Here is an 18,426-nt window from a genome sequence, read left to right on the forward strand (position 1 = left end):
AAAGGAATGAAGATGAAGCAACCAGCTCATATTTCCGTGTCGAGGTTTTGTTTTTTGTGATTTGGTTATAAGGATTTGGGCATGATTAGAGATAGCCAATGACTGAATAACAGATTCGTAAGAACCTTACCTCCACTTGACGCTTCCTAAACGAACGGATTCTTGCTGTTAGCCTCCAAATCGACCGTCGTACTAGAAGCGGAACTTCACGTCATAAAACATTCATCGGTATCTGCGACTCCCAACGCAAGGAACCCTACACGTGGCAGTGATCTGCGATTCCTCTCTCGCCGAGAAGGTTCACTCACGCGAAGGTTTCTTGGCAAATATCACATAGATACAGCGCCGTACAGTACTCATAGTATATTTTATTTCTTACCCAGTGAACATCGTCTCGAAAGCGCGAGCATATTACAGGAACCAATCCGCGGTGTTTTGTCACGCAAAGACGCTTTCACTCTCGCTGTGCATGAAACATCCAACCTACACCGAAATATACCACTCAAACTGCAGCTCGAAACCTTTATTTCTCGAAAGAAATGAAAAAAAAAAAAAAGAAACTGCACATATTGAGCAACAGTTTACTTGAAAAACATTTTTTGTGGAGGTGCTGGGTATCGATCCCAGTACATCTCGCATGCTAAGCGAGCGCTCTACCATCTGAGCTACACCCCCTACGGAAAAGCAATTGAACAAGGCGCCATATTATACTGGGAAAGTAGCGCTAAGAATCTAGGCCGCGCGCGAGGAAACCGGAATGAGAAATGGAATCGAATTTTACTCTCCCTCTACTCTCACTCACCCGCTCTCTCTCCTTTAAGCTGCTCTAAGGCGCAATCTGCGTTTCCGATCAGAGTCACGCAGCCGGTATACCTTCACGCATTTCCCCGTTTTCCTCATTCAAGTTTCCACACCACAAATATGTCGCCTACCGAGGTGTTCGCTTTGTTTGATTACTGGTTTACTCATTCTCAGAACCGATTCAGTGGTATTCTTAACGTTATCAGTTCAAGAAATGATTAATGTTCAAGACTCCTTCGAAAAAAAAAAAAAAAACAACCGACATTATTACTAGTTTACCCAAATATTGCCATGGATAAAGAAAAAACACGACGAGAACGAACTACCTGCTCTTGGTAACTTTGCTCTGTCCTGGGCTCTCTTGAAGGGAAATGCTCTGGGACCACATCGTCATAACGCCTGTCGGGATTTGTAGCATCATTTTGTTTTAGTAGCTTTTCTGCTTACCTTTCCATATGAGTGGTCCCTCAATCGGCATGTTATCTCCATTGTATGCTCCGCTGCTTCAAGGATGTAGACATCGCATTCCAGGTCGCTAACAAATTTTATACGCTTTAAAGAACTAAAAAATCTTTATGGTGTCCCTACTTCTCATCAGTCTCTGGTCTCCTCTTGGAGTTAGCGCAGAAAGGCGATTTTAAGTTCTAAAAAAAAAAAAAACCGGCAATGAACCGCAGGTTAATATTCGAATAACGAAAAGAAACTGCTCCCTCAAATGCTCTTACGCTATTAAGAGCTATTACGTAATGCAGCAGCTGAACTACTCTTGAGCGGCGCACGGCACCATTCTAGCATTCTTTAATGTTGGCACTCGCCTCACAGCGTCAGAGACAAATCGTGCGACTGCCCAAGTTCCGTCGATAGCTCAGTTGGTAGAGCGGTGGACTGTAGAGGAATTCTCAATGCGGACATCCATAGGTCGCTGGTTCGAATCCGGCTCGACGGAGATTTTTCCTTCTTTTTTTTGTACAGCTTTAGGGTGGAGATGCCACATGGTATATCATATTAAGCTCCTTAGCGGCGTTCACTCATACATCGTGTACAAAGAGCAATTTTTAGCTCTCATAAAAACGAAACAAGCGTCTGACGTTTATTCGGCAAACTTCAAAGAAACATTCTTATTGATAACACTTTAATGTGCGAGTCATTTTCGCATCCTACTACTTTATCACTGCTGTAAGCATCTTTGTATTGTGGGTTCAAGGCAACAAGCAATGCATTAAACTGTGTTGCCTTAAATGCACATTACCCTGCCTTCAGTGTCTTAGCACCGCTAGGAAAGTACCTTCACCAATGAAGAGGCTGAAAATATTCGTTAGAGGCTTAATGCCAACTATGACACCAGAAACACAGTGGGGATGACAGCTAAGCGAGAACGTTGGGCTTTATCATGCAATCAACGTAAAAGCTAAGACTGATTGAGGCACTAGACTATCTTGCCGAACCTAAAACAAAACCCCTTTGTTTTAAATTAGGCATAGAAATTGTTTATTTATATTATACCGCCGCGGCGGCGCGCTGCCCTGGCTCCGATCGCTGGCGCGTCGCGGGGTGGAACAACTTCGTCTAGTACACATAACTCTTATCCCAACGGTTTTTTGAACACCTGCACCGCTGGGGAGCGGGCCGTCCTGGTATGCATGCTCGCGTTGTCTGTTTTTCACTTTTTTCTTATGTTAATCTGAACCTTTGCTCAATTTCTGGCTTCCTTCGAGGGAGACGTGTCTTGCTGTAGTGTCGTCTTCGTGGAAGCACGGCGCGTATGTAACATTCGTCGGCTCTCCACTTTCTCTTTTTGCCCTTTTCTCTCTCTTCCCCCCCCCCCTTTTTTTTTTCTTCTTTCTTTTCTTCTCTCTCCACCTTTGTTGCATCACCAGCCAATAATCAACGGGAGCTTTTCGCCCTTTCTATCTATTCAGTAATGTTTGCTTCTCCAAAGATGGAGAGCGAGAATTCCTTCTCCCTCTCCTAAGAGTGGCGTAATGTGCGGGCTTATTCTCCATTCTCAACTCTACCTTGAAGAAGGACAATCCACCGTCCGAATACACTGGAATGAAATAGATAACCGGGAAAGTTGTGTGACATCCTGTGTGAATTTAACTCTGGGCCCATTTGTAATAAGCAAACCATGTCTATATATATATATATATATATATATATATATATATATATATATATATATATATATATATTTATAACATGCAAGACAGCTCGGGCCTACTGCTAGTCTACCCGTTCTATAAACATGATTTCTCTTACTATTCACCAGTTCCACAAGACGTGCACATTTCTTTAAATATGACGAACCTAGAAACGCCCATATGTGTGCCATCGCATTCCTCCAATTCTTCAAGTATTTTCGCAATCGACGTAAAGGTTTGTTCATTAGTATTCATTCGTTTCGCTCTGTAACTGAAAGAGATTTTATTTAACTCCGGAATAGCTGGGAGCAAAAAGAATATCAAAGTTTTACCACTATTTTTATGAAGGTTTCATTTGCTTCTTGAAAAAAATGCTAATGGAGATGTACTTAGGGAAGTTCCAGTTCCTTCAACAGTGATGTTCACTTTTATAATGTACAGACGAAACAGTTAATCCTACGTTCTCTCTACGGTAATTGCCGTTTTGTGGCTAAACCTTGACTGGTGACCTTGCAAATCCCTATGGGTGAGGTTTCACACAGCAGAGCAAACATTCGTATGAGCAATATTGTATGCACTTCTCCGGGCGGTGCAGCTGGAATTGACTCTCTCAAACAGTGATTACAGGCCAACGCTACAGTATCTTCTCGAAACCCAGTCTAGAGAACACCATCGCTATCCTTTTCATTACCACGCGCGGTTAACGGTAACGTTGTTCCGATGGAGCTTAGTTCTGAGCGGTATTTGGTAGGAGGTAGCCGGCAAGAGGTTCTCTGCTAAATACAAGAATAAGACAGCGAAGTATGTTACCCTATAAAGAGGGAGGGGAGTGTTGCAACGAAGGCTGCATGGACGGCGTGAGCGTATAGTACGAAGCTCGCCGGTCAAGTTCTCGTTCATCCGACCTCTCCGATAGATTAGCGCAACTAATGCAATATGTGTAAGGTTTCCACGACAAAACGAGTAAGAAAGCACTGATGAGATTCGAACTTACGTTGTCCTGTTCATTAAACCGGCGTTTTAACTAACTAATCCAAGGCGTCATCGGCATAGAAGGTAACATTCTCAATATTCTCGGAAAACCGTCAGACAACCTATCAAACAGCTTTTTATGATTTAAAAAAAAAAAACGGGCCAAAGGTAGTTCTTTTAAATGCGCTAAGCCGTCCAAGAAGCGCTTCGCTCTCTATCCTTCACAGCCTTACCACCTACCGCCAAAATTGTCATCCGCACCGACGTCCTACAAGCATTACGTCTACTCCGACGCGTCAGTCGCAGCCCAGAAATCTGCCTGAATATACATCGTCTGGCGGCTCGCATCTCGCAAACCATTCGAAGTGAGAGGGTCCCACGTGGCCTACTCAGCTTGCAAACCTCTGCAGATTCCGCAGTCCGCCAGGCAACTCTACCTTCAGCAATGACACGCTTCTTCACTATGAAGGACGCCGCTCTGCTTCTCACAAGATAGGAGCGCATCCGGCACCGCAAACGTGCTCTTGTCTCACCGTGTACGGTAACCCTCCCCAGCGGTTTTAACCGCGCAGAGGAGGTTGCGCTGCGGAGAATCCGGGTCGGGGTTACCCTCACATCTACTTTAACACGAACATGCCTCAATATCTATATTTATGCCAACGTCCAGGATGTCCTGTCTGCAAGTCAGAAAATGATGAGGCAAATATTCACCACTTGTGGGTTTGCCCGGCATTGAAGCCGAATTCGGCACCTGATGGCAGTGGGCCTTTTGCCGAAAAACTCATCATCGTACATTGCCTGGACGCAAGGGCTTTATCATCAGTCTCTTTTGAACTTTATTAGAACAGCCAACCTTTTTTCTTTCATTTATTAACCCCTTAAAAATTTTTGCAATAACCCATTATGCCCTCAGGCAACAAAAAAGGTTATTAAAAAGAAAACTAAATAAGTATGATATAGTTAACGCGTTTACACTGTTAACCACTAGGCTTGGATGGGGTGATACAGACGGTAGGAAACGTGTCGATTATGAGTAACGGCAAACAGTGCTGATAATACAAATACGTCTACACGTCAATTGAGGAACGCAATTTCACAGACACCGCGTTGTCATCTCGCAAGAACAATATAGCCGGCCTATTTTTATTTTGAGTTTACAATCAACATTAATATCAATCAAATGCAGCGATGTACACGTAACGTGTTACAAGAAATTGATAATATTATTATTGCTGGTGGTATTCGCTGGTCATGCTCCAGAGGACGAAGGGCGACAGCTGCCAAAAGACGACGACGCTGAGCGTGGACATTTCTGAGCTGCGTCAATGCTAGTGGTACAGATTGTTATCGCTTGTAATGCTCCACGCAACATCTCTTGGTGGAGTTGAAATAATCAGTCCCGTACAACAAGCTGGATCTCCGCCGTGGCCGCTAGTCGCCTAGAGACGCCTACCTCTCCATGTTCGTCGCCCCAGCTGTCGTGATGTCTCAACCCCGGGGCCCTGACACCTTCTGCGTGACCGATGATGCTGATGTGGATTACTAGCTGGCCCTCTACGAGCGAGTAAGCAAGCACAACAGCTGGGATGCAACACTCATGCTGGAAAATGCCATATTTTCATATCTTATTTGGCTGGACCGCGCGCGTCTGGTCTGAAACTCACGAAGACGAGCTGACATTGCAAAAGAACTGTGAGTTGAACTAGTTGGTGCATCATTTTTGTTTAAATACACAGCGCAACAAACATAGGACAAGCGAGTAGAGGGGAACAGCGGGAATCCGTCTACTCGCTTGTCCTATGTTTGTTGCGCTGTGTATTTTTAAACAACGAGCTGACGTCTTTGGACGTATGAAAGCAAAAGCTCCGCAAACCTATTGGACGCAAACTTAGCTGCAAGAAAGACCCGGCATCTTACACCCAAACTTCGTCCGAATCCTATAAGCTTACATACAAGATGTCCAGTTCCTGTGTCGGAAAGTTGACACGGCCATGACTGAAGCTGCCAAAGTATAGCCACATACTAAAGCGTATTGCCGACGACGCTTTCCACCTCCTCTTGTGTAAAGACTGTTCTACTGTGGGCTCTGTTATTCAGGTGGGTCGGCGCTTCGAGCAGGCGAAACAAACACATATGTCACCGTTTTGACTACCTGCCGAGTTCCAGTTTAAGATTTTATTAATACTGGCACCAAACTGTCCGTTGTCAGCTCCTCATTTTGCCGTCGCCTCAAGAAAGTCCTCACGCCAGCCATCTCGTTCACAGTTTGCGTCGCCAATGGCAGCCCTGCTGCTGTGGTTTGCACGCGTGCAGCGCGAGTTACAATGGCTGGGCGTTATGCCCCACTGTTGGTCACCATCCTGCAGGAATGCCCCCATGACATTATTCTTAGGATTTACTTTTTAACGAACCACTCTGCCCTTATTTGACTGCTCAACAGCTCTACTTCGCTTTGGCCTTCCACTCTGCTCTGAAGACGGCGCCTGATCACCCCGCTTTCGCTCAGCACAGTTCTGCCGCCTGCCTCCTGAAGGTGCCATTTGCGTCCCTATGTCACCATTATCACCCGTCCCAGACGGCGACTATCTCGCTTGTCTCGCTTGTCCCGTTACTGATGTCATCCAGCAGCGGCACGCCACCTTTCCTCATCTAATTTTACATATCTCCCAGAACCGCACCACTCTCCCTGTCCTTAGCTTCAGCTTGTCAACTCGAGTTCTGCCCGAAGGAATTTCAGTAGCTGCGCAGTTCCCGCTGGCCGATTAGGCCATTTCAGTTCTGACTACAGATCATCCAACTGCCATACTTGTATCCCATCCCTCGTCCTCCACATCGCGTTCTGATCCTGTTAACAGCATGGTTGCAGCTCATCTTCAACCTTCAGTCCCCGCGGAGTTACAAAAGCTTTTTCTCACCTATAGTGACCCGCCCATTGGGTCAAACTACAGTTGTCACCCACCGCATCGACGCCGCTGACGCCAGTCCGTCCTATTCACATGCGGGTCTACCGTGTTTCGCTTGCTGAGCGATGCGTCATTCAAACGGAGGCCTAGAAGACGTTGGCGAATGACATAACCGAGCCTTCCAGTAGCCCCTGGGCATGCCCTGTCATGTAGATTCTGCGTTGATTACCGCAATTTGAATAAGATAACCATAAGAGATGTGCATCCTTTTCCGTGTATCGACGATGCGCTTGATAGTTTGCACGGAGTCAGCTACTTCTCATCCATCGACCTTCGTTCCGGCTACTGGAAGATCTCTGTCGACAAGAGACAATGAAAAAACAGCTTTCATCATCACTGACGGCCGCTATCAATTTTGTATTACCTTGACGACGTAATTGTTTTCTCCTCTACATTGGACAACCACCTCCATCTGCTTTCTACAATTCTAGCGCTTTTTCGTCGAGCCAGACCTCATCTAAGCTCCAAGAAGTACAGCTTCGGTCACCGAGAAATCAAAGTTCTTGGTTACTTGGTTAATGCTGCCAGCGTTCAGCCTGACCCTGACAAGATTCGCGCTGCCAGAGATTTTCCGACTCTGAGTTCGTCCAGCAATGTTCGAAGCTTAATTGGCTCCGACGATTCATTCCAAACGTCGCAGCCCTTGCTCATCATCTCACTCACCTCTTGAAGATGTTTCATTCTCTTGGTGGCCGGAACAAGTTGCAGCTTTCTCGGAGCTTATTGCTGATCTCACTACTCCATCCGTCTTGGCCAATTGGAACCCACCCGCCCGTACTAAACTCCGCACCGAAGCAAGTGGTCATGACATTGGAGCTATACTCGCTCAGCGACAACACGACCACACAAAGGTGACTGCGTATGCGAGCAGCCTCCTATCTACGCCCGAACAAAATTATTCTATTACAGAGCGAGTTTGTCTGGTGCTTGTTTGGTCTATTACAAAAATCCACCCCTATCTGTTTGGCCGCCCCTTTACTGTTACAACAGACTATCATGCATTGTGCTCGCTTTCCTCCCTTAAATATCCTGCTGGCCACTTAGCACGCTGGGTGCTACGATTGCACGAATATACATTTTCCGTCATCTACAAGTCCGAACGGCTTTACCAAGATGCAGACTGCTTTTCTCGTCATCCCGCCGACTCCCCTAGTCCTACCGACTCTGACGATGACGCATGTGTTTTGTCTGTCTCGGCCTTTCCTTACATTGCCCACAAAGAACACTGAGATCCTTCGCTACATTCCCCTATCCTCCGTCTCACCTCCGACCGCCCTGATCCATCTCCCGCCTTAATTTATACTCAACGAGAACACCCTATACCGGCGCAATGTGCGACTAGACGGCGGAGATCTTTTGCTCGTCGTTCCTCAACATCTGCGTTCCAGAATCATTGACCACTTCCATGATGCTCCCCCGGCTGGCCACCAGGGTGTGTCTCGCACATACAAAAGCCTGCGCCGACGTTTTTACTGGCCGGTGCTCTACCGCTCCGTCCAGCAGTACCTTTCTGCATGTTAATTGTGTCAGCGTCGAACAAAGCCCACAATTTCGCCTTCAGGCCATTTGCAGCCGATCCCCATACCTACTGACCTGTTTTCCCGTGTAGGCGTTTACCTTCTTGGGCCCTTCCCTGTTTCTGCCTCAGGGTATAAATGGATTGCCGCCACCACCGATTACGCTACGCGGTACTATTACCCGAGCCATCCCGACCAGCTGCGCCACAGACGTCGCTGCCATTCTTCTGTAACGTCTAAATTGCACGCTGACAGACATGCTTTCTATGTATGTGTCTGACGATCACCGGGATTGAGACGTTCATCTACCATTTCTGACATTCGCCTACAACTCGTCTCTTCATTCTACAGCTTGATATTCTCCATTTACCTGCTATTTTGTCGCTACCCGTTGCTGCCCTTCGACACCTCACTACTTCCCGTGGTAGACGTCACCGGTACTTACGCCTGTGATGCCGTCGCCCACGCTTATGATGCTCACCGCATTGCTCATGCGAGGCTCTCTGCATCCCAAGAATCCCAAAAATGCCGGCACAGCAGTCGCCACCGGGAATGCACTACAATCCTGGATCTTTAGTCTTGCTGTGGCCCTTGTGCCGTCGAGTGGGGTTGCGAGAAAAACGTTTTCCACCGTTACACCAGCCCTCACCGTGTTGTGCGCTACGTGACTGACGTCACATAAGAAATTGAACCTGTGCATCCGAAGTCCTCGTCTGCAGTGCCATCCTTCGAAAATGTGCATGTGTCCCGTATCAAGCCCTACAAATCACGTTGTATTGCCCTTATGTACAAAGCACCGGAACTGTGCTTTTCCCTTTTGGGGGTTACTAGTGGTATTCGCTGGTCATGCTCCAGGGGATGAAGAGCACGCTGAGTGTGGATAGATCTGAGCCGTGTCAACGCTAGTGGTGCGCAGGCTGCTATCGTTTGTGAATCTCCGCCGTAACAATATTAACGAAATCAATTTTTTAATATTATCGCTTGTCTTATCTTTTTTAAACGGCAACATTCCGGATAATTGAGTTCCTCCTTCCTTTCATCCATTACATTTAATCAGTTATTTTTTACTACAATACAAGGTGTAACTTAAAATCCTCTTTTGAGAAACTCAAATAGGCGTAAAGGATTGGTGCCAATTGGTGCAAAGTTGCAAACTGGTATGTTCTCTTCGTTACAAAGGTACAACGGAGCAACTTGGGAGGAGCTGCACCGTCGAAATCATCTTTGAGTCACGCCAAGGAAGCCATAGTCCTCGACCAGTTCCTGTCCCGGTAATTATCTGCCGTTGGTTTCGTAGGGAGCCCCGTAGTGCAACTTACATTCCAGAGCATCCAACTAGACTGCAGCTTCCACACTGATGGTCTAATCCTCAGGTAAATTTCAACGCGCAAAGCAAAAATTCTGTTAAAACTAGCACTATTATATAACCGGATAAAACTCGTCTGCAAAAGCAACACACAATTCCTTCGTTACTTAAAGTAGTCAGCTGTTAAGGCTTTTCTGGGTACCTAAATGAAGGTAGAAAAATTGCCAGCGCACACAGGACAGGGGCTGGGAAGAGAACACTGCAAGAGCTGACTTGGAACTAAGCGTTTATTCGCAAACGCAGAAAATATATGCTCAAAGCAAAAGCAAAAACATACAAACTTATGCAACCACGGAGGCGCGTTCAGAAATGCGTGGGTATGCTTTGAGTATATATTTTCTGCGTTTGCGAATAAACGCTTAGTTGCGAGTCAGGCTTGTGGAGTTTTCTTCCTTGTGCGCTGGTAATTTTCCAACATGCTGCACCAGCTTTCTCGAATGTCAGTTTGAAATAAAGCTAATCATGAGATCACATTATCAGCACTAAATTTTAATTGCTCGGGTCTGTTACGAAGAGCAATCTGTTTGCTATTCAGCGATGTAGTATGCACGCCGTGTATCACTGTCGTAGTTAGCAACTGCAGTTTTTAAGTTGAATCCTAATACAGTTGTGTTTTTGTTTTTTGTACAAGTTGGTACCTAAGGCATACATACTTTATTATATTGCTCTATCCACAAGTGCGTACATTGAGAGATTATTGAAAGTAGCAGCTAATCTTTTGACAAGGTGGCGCGGAAAAAATTAGGGATGTGTTTATATATGGAACGTAAAAATCTTATATGGAACCTAAAACTGTATCAAATGTCGAGCAAGCCACACTAGTTCTTTGTAATCCAAGAAACATTTATTACGGTAATGATTAAAGGTTAAAAATAAATGAATGCAATAGTAATCGATAAATTTTCTGCTATTTTTCTGCTACTTCAGTAAGTTACTGTTAGCAAGTTACATTCTACATGGACTTATTATAATCATTCACAGATATATTTGGCTACGTATTCGTCGCGTAGACACGAAATACGAGCATTCAGGCGTTTCGTTCTCGGCAGAGACTCTGCAGACTAGCCTTGCCCCTGTAACCTGAAGATCCGTGTCCAAATCAGATCGTGCCTTATATGCCTTGGCTCTCGCTAGGCGAATAAGTGGTTTGAGCGGTCGCCGCCGTAGCGTTAAAACGTTGTCCTCGCTGCGGAGGGCATTGGTCCAGGTTAGTCCTATCACATACAGTATATATTTCGAGAACAGTTCTAGCCAGCGCGAGACATAACACTGGGAAACCACGCCGCAGTTTTCTTGTATTGAGGAACGAAAGCTAAGCTCGTGCCAGGTCCTTGCGAGTTTGCGCATAAAATTTCTAACAAAAATAGAAATTATTCGAAAGGTTGTTGTTCATGTGTGCTCGAATCTCCAACAGGGCCAAACTACCGGCTTCAGGGCTTTGTAGACTGCAGTTAAAATTATGCTGCGAGTTTCAGTACGCTTGTCAAGCGCAGCTCAATTCCTTCGCTCTGAACCCGTGCAAGCTTTGCGATATCGCCAGAAATCTAGAACGTGCCTGGTCACTGCGGTGGCTCCGATTGAAACCACAGTTTTGTATGACAACAGCCAAGACACATCGGACTTGGACAGGCACCCTCAAACTTGCTGGCCGACGTATAGGCTGCCTCTGACTGTGCAGAATGCTTCGTGCTTCGTTGTTCGCTTTTCTTTTCAGCCTCTAGTATACAACGTAAGGTAGTCAAGAGTATAGGCAATACAATATGTCGATAATTGTTTGCCCCTGGTAGGATTCACATGCCACTTCACCTCAATGTCGTACCGACGATTGCCTCTCATATTCCACCTTAACTGTTCTATGTAGACATAGGCTACTAGATTTCTAATCCGGAGGAATACACCACCACCCACGATCTGTACAACGCTAGCGTAGATAAACGCCTCTCAGGCGGTCTGAATTAATTGCACCACGTTCCTCAAAGTAAATGCCGCACTTTGGCAAGTTAAATGCCACATACTTACCTTAACTGCCGAATACTTTACAGATAAGATACGATTGTCATTATCGGCTCCCACAGTGTCCTGAAGCGGTGCATTGTTCGCACTAGAAAGGGGCTCTAAATCTTCGAAAAAGAGCCCGATTTTTGCTCCAAGCAATGACGACAGCATTAAGAGAGACATGGCACATGGTGAGACCCTAAATCAAGAACTTAGTTTAGCACGCGAAGAAGTTTGGAATCGATATTTAAGCTCTTGCTATATATATAACCTGTTATTCAGGAAAATAATAAAAAACACGAGCAGTAAACACTAAACAATAGTACAGCTCTACGGAGCAGAACGGCACAAGTTAACGTGAAGAAACTTCATTGTTTCGGAAGGAAAATGAGAAACGCTGAAAAAACAAGCTCACAAGGGGTGAAAAATGTACTGCTGTGTCGCCATTGAACGTGCTGACAGAAGCTGCTATGACTTTTTGCCGGCAAAACAACAGTCAATACCACGCCCGCGCGCGTGTGTGTGTTCGTGTGTGTGTGTGCGTGCGCGTATGTGTATGTGTATGTGAGTGTGTATGCGTGTGCGTGTGTGTGGGTCTGTGGGTGTGTGTGCGCATGGTTTGGGTTATTGCATTTAACGTCCCAAAGTGAGTCAGGTTTTGAGAGGCGCCATAGGGGAGGGCTCCGGATATTTCGACCGCCCAGGACTTTTTTGCGTGCACTGACGCCGCACAGCACACGGACGCGCATCTCTGTTTCGCCTCCATCCAAAGCGGCTGTCGCGGCCTGGATTCGATCCCGCATCCTTGGGTCGCCTTATCAGCTGCACCATCGCGGGCGGGTACAAATGAATGATTACACGGCAGAGAAAGAACACTTGTGTATAGACATCACGTGGCTATAATACACCGTAGTTAAAAAGCACCTGAAGTCTTTCTCCCTTCGAAGCTGGCAGAACCCACTGAATACACTACATTCGTAAGCCCCTGATTATGCTGTAATTGAAAAAAAAAATGTACAGTGGAGGAGCTGGGTATCGCTCTGAGTACGTCTCGCATGCTAAGCGAGCGCTCTATCATCTGAGCTACACCCCCCTATTAATTTTTTTTACGATGCTTGTGTGTGCCATGCTTTAGTTAAATCAGGGAGGTGTCTTCTCCGAAACTCAATTGGCATTAACATGGAGAGTGTGACAGTATGTCAAAGTGCCGCTTTATAGTTTGTGACTTTACCTGTTCTGGTTCCCAGTGGAGGGTTGTTTGTGTGTATGCGTCGAACAGAAAGCAGGAACGCAAAGAGCTGTTCGAGCGGAATGCTCCTTATGGGAGCATTATAGGAAGAGTGATTGGAATGTGATCTTCCTTGCAGATTTCAATTGTGTTCGTGCGTCAGAGGATAGAGTTAAAAAACAACCTGTTCGTGACAGCAGTACTCATTTTTTTAAACGAGCTTGTCCAAGAGTGTTACCTCGAGGATGCTGCTAATTTATTGTCGAATTTTGATGTGCCGCAATTCACATATTGCCAGAAAGACAGTCAGGCAAGGTTAGAGCATATGCGTCTGCTCAGCTTGCGGCTCTCTGCAACAACTATATGATAAAGCCTGTTTCTTTTAGTGACCATAGCCTGGTTGTGTGTACCACTGGATCCCAAGAAGCAAAGCCGCGGTTTAGCTGGTAGTTATGGAAGCTTAACGACAATCTACTCACAAATTACAGTTTTGTAGATACTGTGCAGCGACGCATAAAACCCTTGTTAGAAGTGGAACCTTAAACAGTACTTGAATCATGGGAGAAATTTAAGGAGGACTTTTAGATACACGCAATTGATTGGTCCGGTTCCTTATATAGAGAACAAAGAAGTAACGAGAAAGAATTGCAAGCAGAGCTTGACATTTAGTTAAGCTTAGAAAGAGTACAACCAGGGCAATATATGAAGAAAACCAGAATGCTTAAAAACTACCTAGAGGCTATCGATATACGCAAGTACAAAGGGGCTGCGTCCGAGCACGTGAAGAAAGATTATTTTCTCAAGAACCGCCCGCCAAGCGTGCATTAGGAGAGGAAAAAATGATACGCGATGTAGAATGAAATAAAAGAGATAACACTAGCAACGCGATCACAAATGACAGGATGGAAATACAACAAGCGTTCGTAGAATATTTTCGCTCTCTGATAGGCCACGCAAGGCGAGTGGAGGAAGGATTTGAAAAGACGTTTTGCCACTGATGCCAAGATTCGATGACACCGTGAAAGCAAGCTTGTAGAAGCTCATCAGCATGCGAGAGATAGAAATTGCTATAGATTACCTGATCGCTGGAAAGTCGCCTGGTCCTGATAGATTGGGCGAAGCTTTTTATAAAGCTTTCAAGGAGCAAGTAGCGCAGGCATTTCATCGACTTTTGAGCGAGGCATATGATAAAGAAGACACGCCACCGTCATTTAGAAGGACGCACGTGGTATTGATACCAAAGTGCGGTAACCCCGTCAAATTGCTCTCAGTGATGTCACCGGCCTATAACACTTGTGAATGTGGATTACAAAATATTCATTAAGGTCCTAGCGAAATGATTGCAGAACGTAATTAGAGATATTGTTGGGCTACATAAAACATGTGGAGTTAAAGGGAGAAGCATATATATAAACATTCACGTAGCTAGAAACATTTTGGAACGTTGTGACGTGTTTGAAGGTCACGTTGCAATGTTGCAACTAGACCTGCGGAGAAAGCTTTTGACCACGTTAGTCACGAAATGTTATTTTTATTACTAGATCATTGAAATGTAGGCTCAGTTATATTAGAGGGAGTTAAAATGGCATATGCAAACTCCTTCACTAACGGTCTTGTAAATAAGAAAGTCGCAGAGAGCTTTCAAATAATATCGTCCGTAAAACAACGATGTCCACTTTCTCCTCTGTTATTTGCCAATTATATAAAACCGTTTTGCTTAAAAGTGAATAAAAGTAAAAAGGTCTGAGAATTATGGAACTTATGAAAAGCGAAACAAAGATATTGGCATATGCTGACGACATAGCCGTTTTCTGTCAAGATCAAGACAGCGTTGCAGAAGCAATCAAGGATGCTAGTCGATTTTGTAGGCAAACGGTCAGCGAAGTCAACTGGAACAAATGTTTGGGGCTGTGGCATCGGGTTTGGTGCTACGCACCTTCCCTTTTCGAAAATGTTTTTTGGTCTCTCACACCTGCGAGGTACCTTAGAGTGCCGCTGGAACACTACAAGATTACGAACGATTACTGGAATGCTGTACGTGAACGTGTGCAATATAAAAAACAACAAAGTGGGGTGGCCTTCATTTATCAATGTTTGCGCGTTAAACTGTATGCCGTTTGTTCACAGTCGCGAAAGTCTGGTATGTTTTGCAACCATTGCCTATGTCAAGGCGTCCAGAAATTTCACCGATTGCTGGCGGTTTTCGTCTGGGGTTCACTTTTGGAGAGAACAAGTCGTACAAATTTGTTTCGCTCGGTAAAAAGTGGAGGAATTGGTCTGGCCCATATATTTTTACGACACATAGTATCCCGGTTTATGCTCTTACGGAACCAAACGGACCCTTTCTGCATAGAGTTTTTCAACCAAGACTGAGTTAAGACTTTCCCGTATTTTTGGTATCCCCTAGCAACTTTAAACACAGATGACTGAGTGTTTTCTTCGTGAGGTTGTGGCTTCCTTTGACATTTTAAAAGTGAGATTCTCAATGAAATACCTAAGCGCTGTATCCCAAAAAGCAACTGTATAAGGACCTGCTTGATTTAATGATGTCAATGCCGCTGTATCGATCACTACACTGTAGAGGGGAAGGTAAGGTTGTCATAAAAAGAGTTAAAAAGGTGTGAGCAGGATCATTAGCAAAAAGTTTGTTCTTCCTATTACACAGTGGTACGTTAGATGTTAAACCGTGGTTGAGGGAAAAAGGTGTCTTCGTTCTGTGGTTGGTGGACTGCTCGATTTTCTATAAGCCGGAAAATATAGACCATATTTTTCTTGTTTTTCCTAACTGCTGGGATGCAGTCTTTCTGTGGGATATCCTGTAGAGGACTTTCAAAAAGGACTTGCCGAAACACCTTGTGGTATACGGTTCCTGCTGGTCCATAATCAAGGGGGTGTGCCATATGACTTATTCATGTTGCTTTGCCTCCACAGAGTATGGAAAAAGAGAATGGCTGTGAGGCACGCGGACGTGGATGCTCGCTCAGCGAGGGAGTATTTCATTGAGAGTATCAGCAACCTGACCGCTATCTATAATACCCAAAGTGAGAAACCTGAGTGGATGCCAGTTTTGAGTGAACTGGCCAACCTAAAGCGTTTTTGAAACTTTGTGAACCTTTACTTTTGCTAGAGCTCTTTGTGGTATTATACTTTTACTTTGCCCCACTGTAAATGTCATTGTTAACAGGAAATAAAGAAAAAAAAACTGAGCGACAACCCCGGACGCGGTTTTGCGGAGGAAAGGCAGCAAGCCAAGAGCGACGACCAACATATCTAGGTCAGACGGTGGCACTCGAAGAAATCAATAGAAACCGGTTGCCACCGGAATCCCCAGTCGCGTTCGAGCGCAATTCGTTGAGCATTTATTCTGTACTCATTAAGTGCGGCAACTGACAATACAGGTCGAGTCCATAATATGATGCATTGAGGCCAATTGTCCAGATATTTTCGTCCAGGTGTATGGCCTAGCCTTAATGATGTGCTCTAATAAAGACCCCGAGAGTAATTTAGAACAACGGGTCATTCGACATTGCCGAGGACATACAGAAAAAAGACACATGTGACATCAATAACATGAGAAAATAAAAGACAAGCATTGACTTAAAGCTTCAGCCTTCCTTAGCTGAAGTTGTCGGATTAAAAATCCCTCATATGTGACAACCCTTCAAAACTAACTAACCATTCTGGCTCTAGTTTTAAAGCTTTCTGTTCGTCCACATATGCCCGTATGCTCTCTCTACAGAGCTGTCTCGCTGAACGTGCATCGAAGTCACCGTGCTCTACAGCCATTCTGCTTTTCCATATGCTGTGGAGAGCCAGTAGCATCAAAAGATCCAACGGTGTATCATTGTTCGCTTCTACTGGCAAGAATCGGATACCATGTGGGCTTATGGGTAGTTCTTTTTTAAGCGTCCTCTGGAGCACGTCCCATAAAAATACGGCATCCCAGCATTCGAGAAACACGTGTTCAATCGTCTCCTCTTTCCTGCAAATTATGCAGTGGACACCCCAGGGTACAAAAAGCCCTTTCTGTTCCTTCCATTTCTTTAACTCCAATGTTCCAGTGTGCAGCTTAAAAAAGAACGTTTTCACCCCTGCCAGCACCATCATCCTCTTCACTCTTTTAAGAACATTTTTGCCCCCTGTGGACGAGTACACAGCTCTGTACAACGGTTCTGGAAGCACCACATCGCACACGTCTTTATACAGTTTTTTCCGGTTTACACTCCACAAATAGTCTAAAGTAAACCGCACCATCAAGAACCTGTACGCCAAGACCACTTCCCTTAGATACCCGTGGACACCCCCTGACATGCGGTCAGAAGAAACGACAATTCCCGGGAGAGCTTGACCCAGGCGTAACTGACAGACCGTACGAAGAAATGGATTTTTCACATTCCTCAAAAACATGAAACGATTGACTAACTGGCGCAGAAACAGATGTACCAAACCAAGCCCGCCGTCCTTCACCCGACGGAAGAGATTTGTCCGACTTGTCCGTTCCCACGAAGACACCCACACAAAGACGGCAAAGATACGATGCATCTTTTGGACATTAGCTCTTGAACAATATAACACTTGAAGCACATACCAAACTTTTGTCACTAAAAACAAATTACAGATCGTGGCCTTAGCAAACACCGACCACTGCCATCCATTCCATTTGTCCACTCTATCTTTCAATTTACCGACTTGGTTTTTCCAGTATGGGTCACTGTCCCGATGCGATTCAAGAGGGGCACCAAGGTAGCTGACAGGGTTGGTAACAAATTTCATGTTAGCAAAAATGCCTGGGGTCGCTGGCCAGTCACCGTGCCAGAAGCCCAGGCACTTGCCCCAGTTAACAGCACTGCCGCTTACAGCGCAAAAATCTTTTACAGTTTTCACAACTTCTACGATGCTTTCGTAGTCTACACAAAACATCGCGACATCATCGGCATAAGCCAAAAGCTTCACTTCTGCTTGATGCAGCTTGAAGCCCCGCATTTTCTCATGCTTGATAATGCTTAAACATAAACGTTCACGATAGATACAAAAGAGAAGAGGTGAAAGGGGGCAACCTTGACGAACTGAGCGTTGGACAGCAATACTGTCACCGACAGATTTGTTCACAATTAGCCTAGTTGTACAAGCACTGTAAGCCATAGCCACTCCTTCTCTGATGACGCATCCGACCTTGACATAGTCTAATATACACAAAAGCAAGTCGTGGGGCACTCTATCAAAAGCCTTTTCAAGAACTATTTGGAGCATTGCTACTCCAAGTCCACCAGCATCGCAAACATTCAAGAATGGCCCTCGCGATGTGAATGTTCGTAAAAATGGACCTGTCTTTAATACCGCATGTTTGGTGGTCTCCAACAATATCTTTAATAACTGTTTGCAGTCTTTTAGCTAGTATTTTCATAAAAAATTTATAGTCGACATTGGTTAAACATTGGTTAAA

General features: G+C 45.1%; 2 non-coding genes across 2 annotated transcripts; one reads left to right on the forward strand and one right to left on the reverse strand.

The window, feature by feature from the left end:
- Window positions 1-602: 602 nt before the first annotated feature.
- On the reverse strand, window positions 603-675 carry TRNAA-AGC (transfer RNA alanine (anticodon AGC)). The gene has a single exon. It is a non-coding gene; the product is annotated as a tRNA-Ala (tRNA).
- Window positions 676-1,655: 980 nt separating this feature from the next.
- TRNAY-GUA (transfer RNA tyrosine (anticodon GUA)) lies at window positions 1,656-1,747 on the forward strand. Its single transcript is given in 2 exon segments — window positions 1,656-1,692; window positions 1,712-1,747. It is a non-coding gene; the product is annotated as a tRNA-Tyr (tRNA).
- The last annotated feature ends 16,679 nt before the right edge of the window (window positions 1,748-18,426 follow it).

This window comes from Amblyomma maculatum, chromosome 4, assembly GCF_055883805.1.
Source record: "Amblyomma maculatum isolate TAMU_Amacu chromosome 4, ASM5588380v1, whole genome shotgun sequence".
NCBI lineage: Eukaryota > Metazoa > Arthropoda > Arachnida > Ixodida > Ixodidae > Amblyomma > Amblyomma maculatum.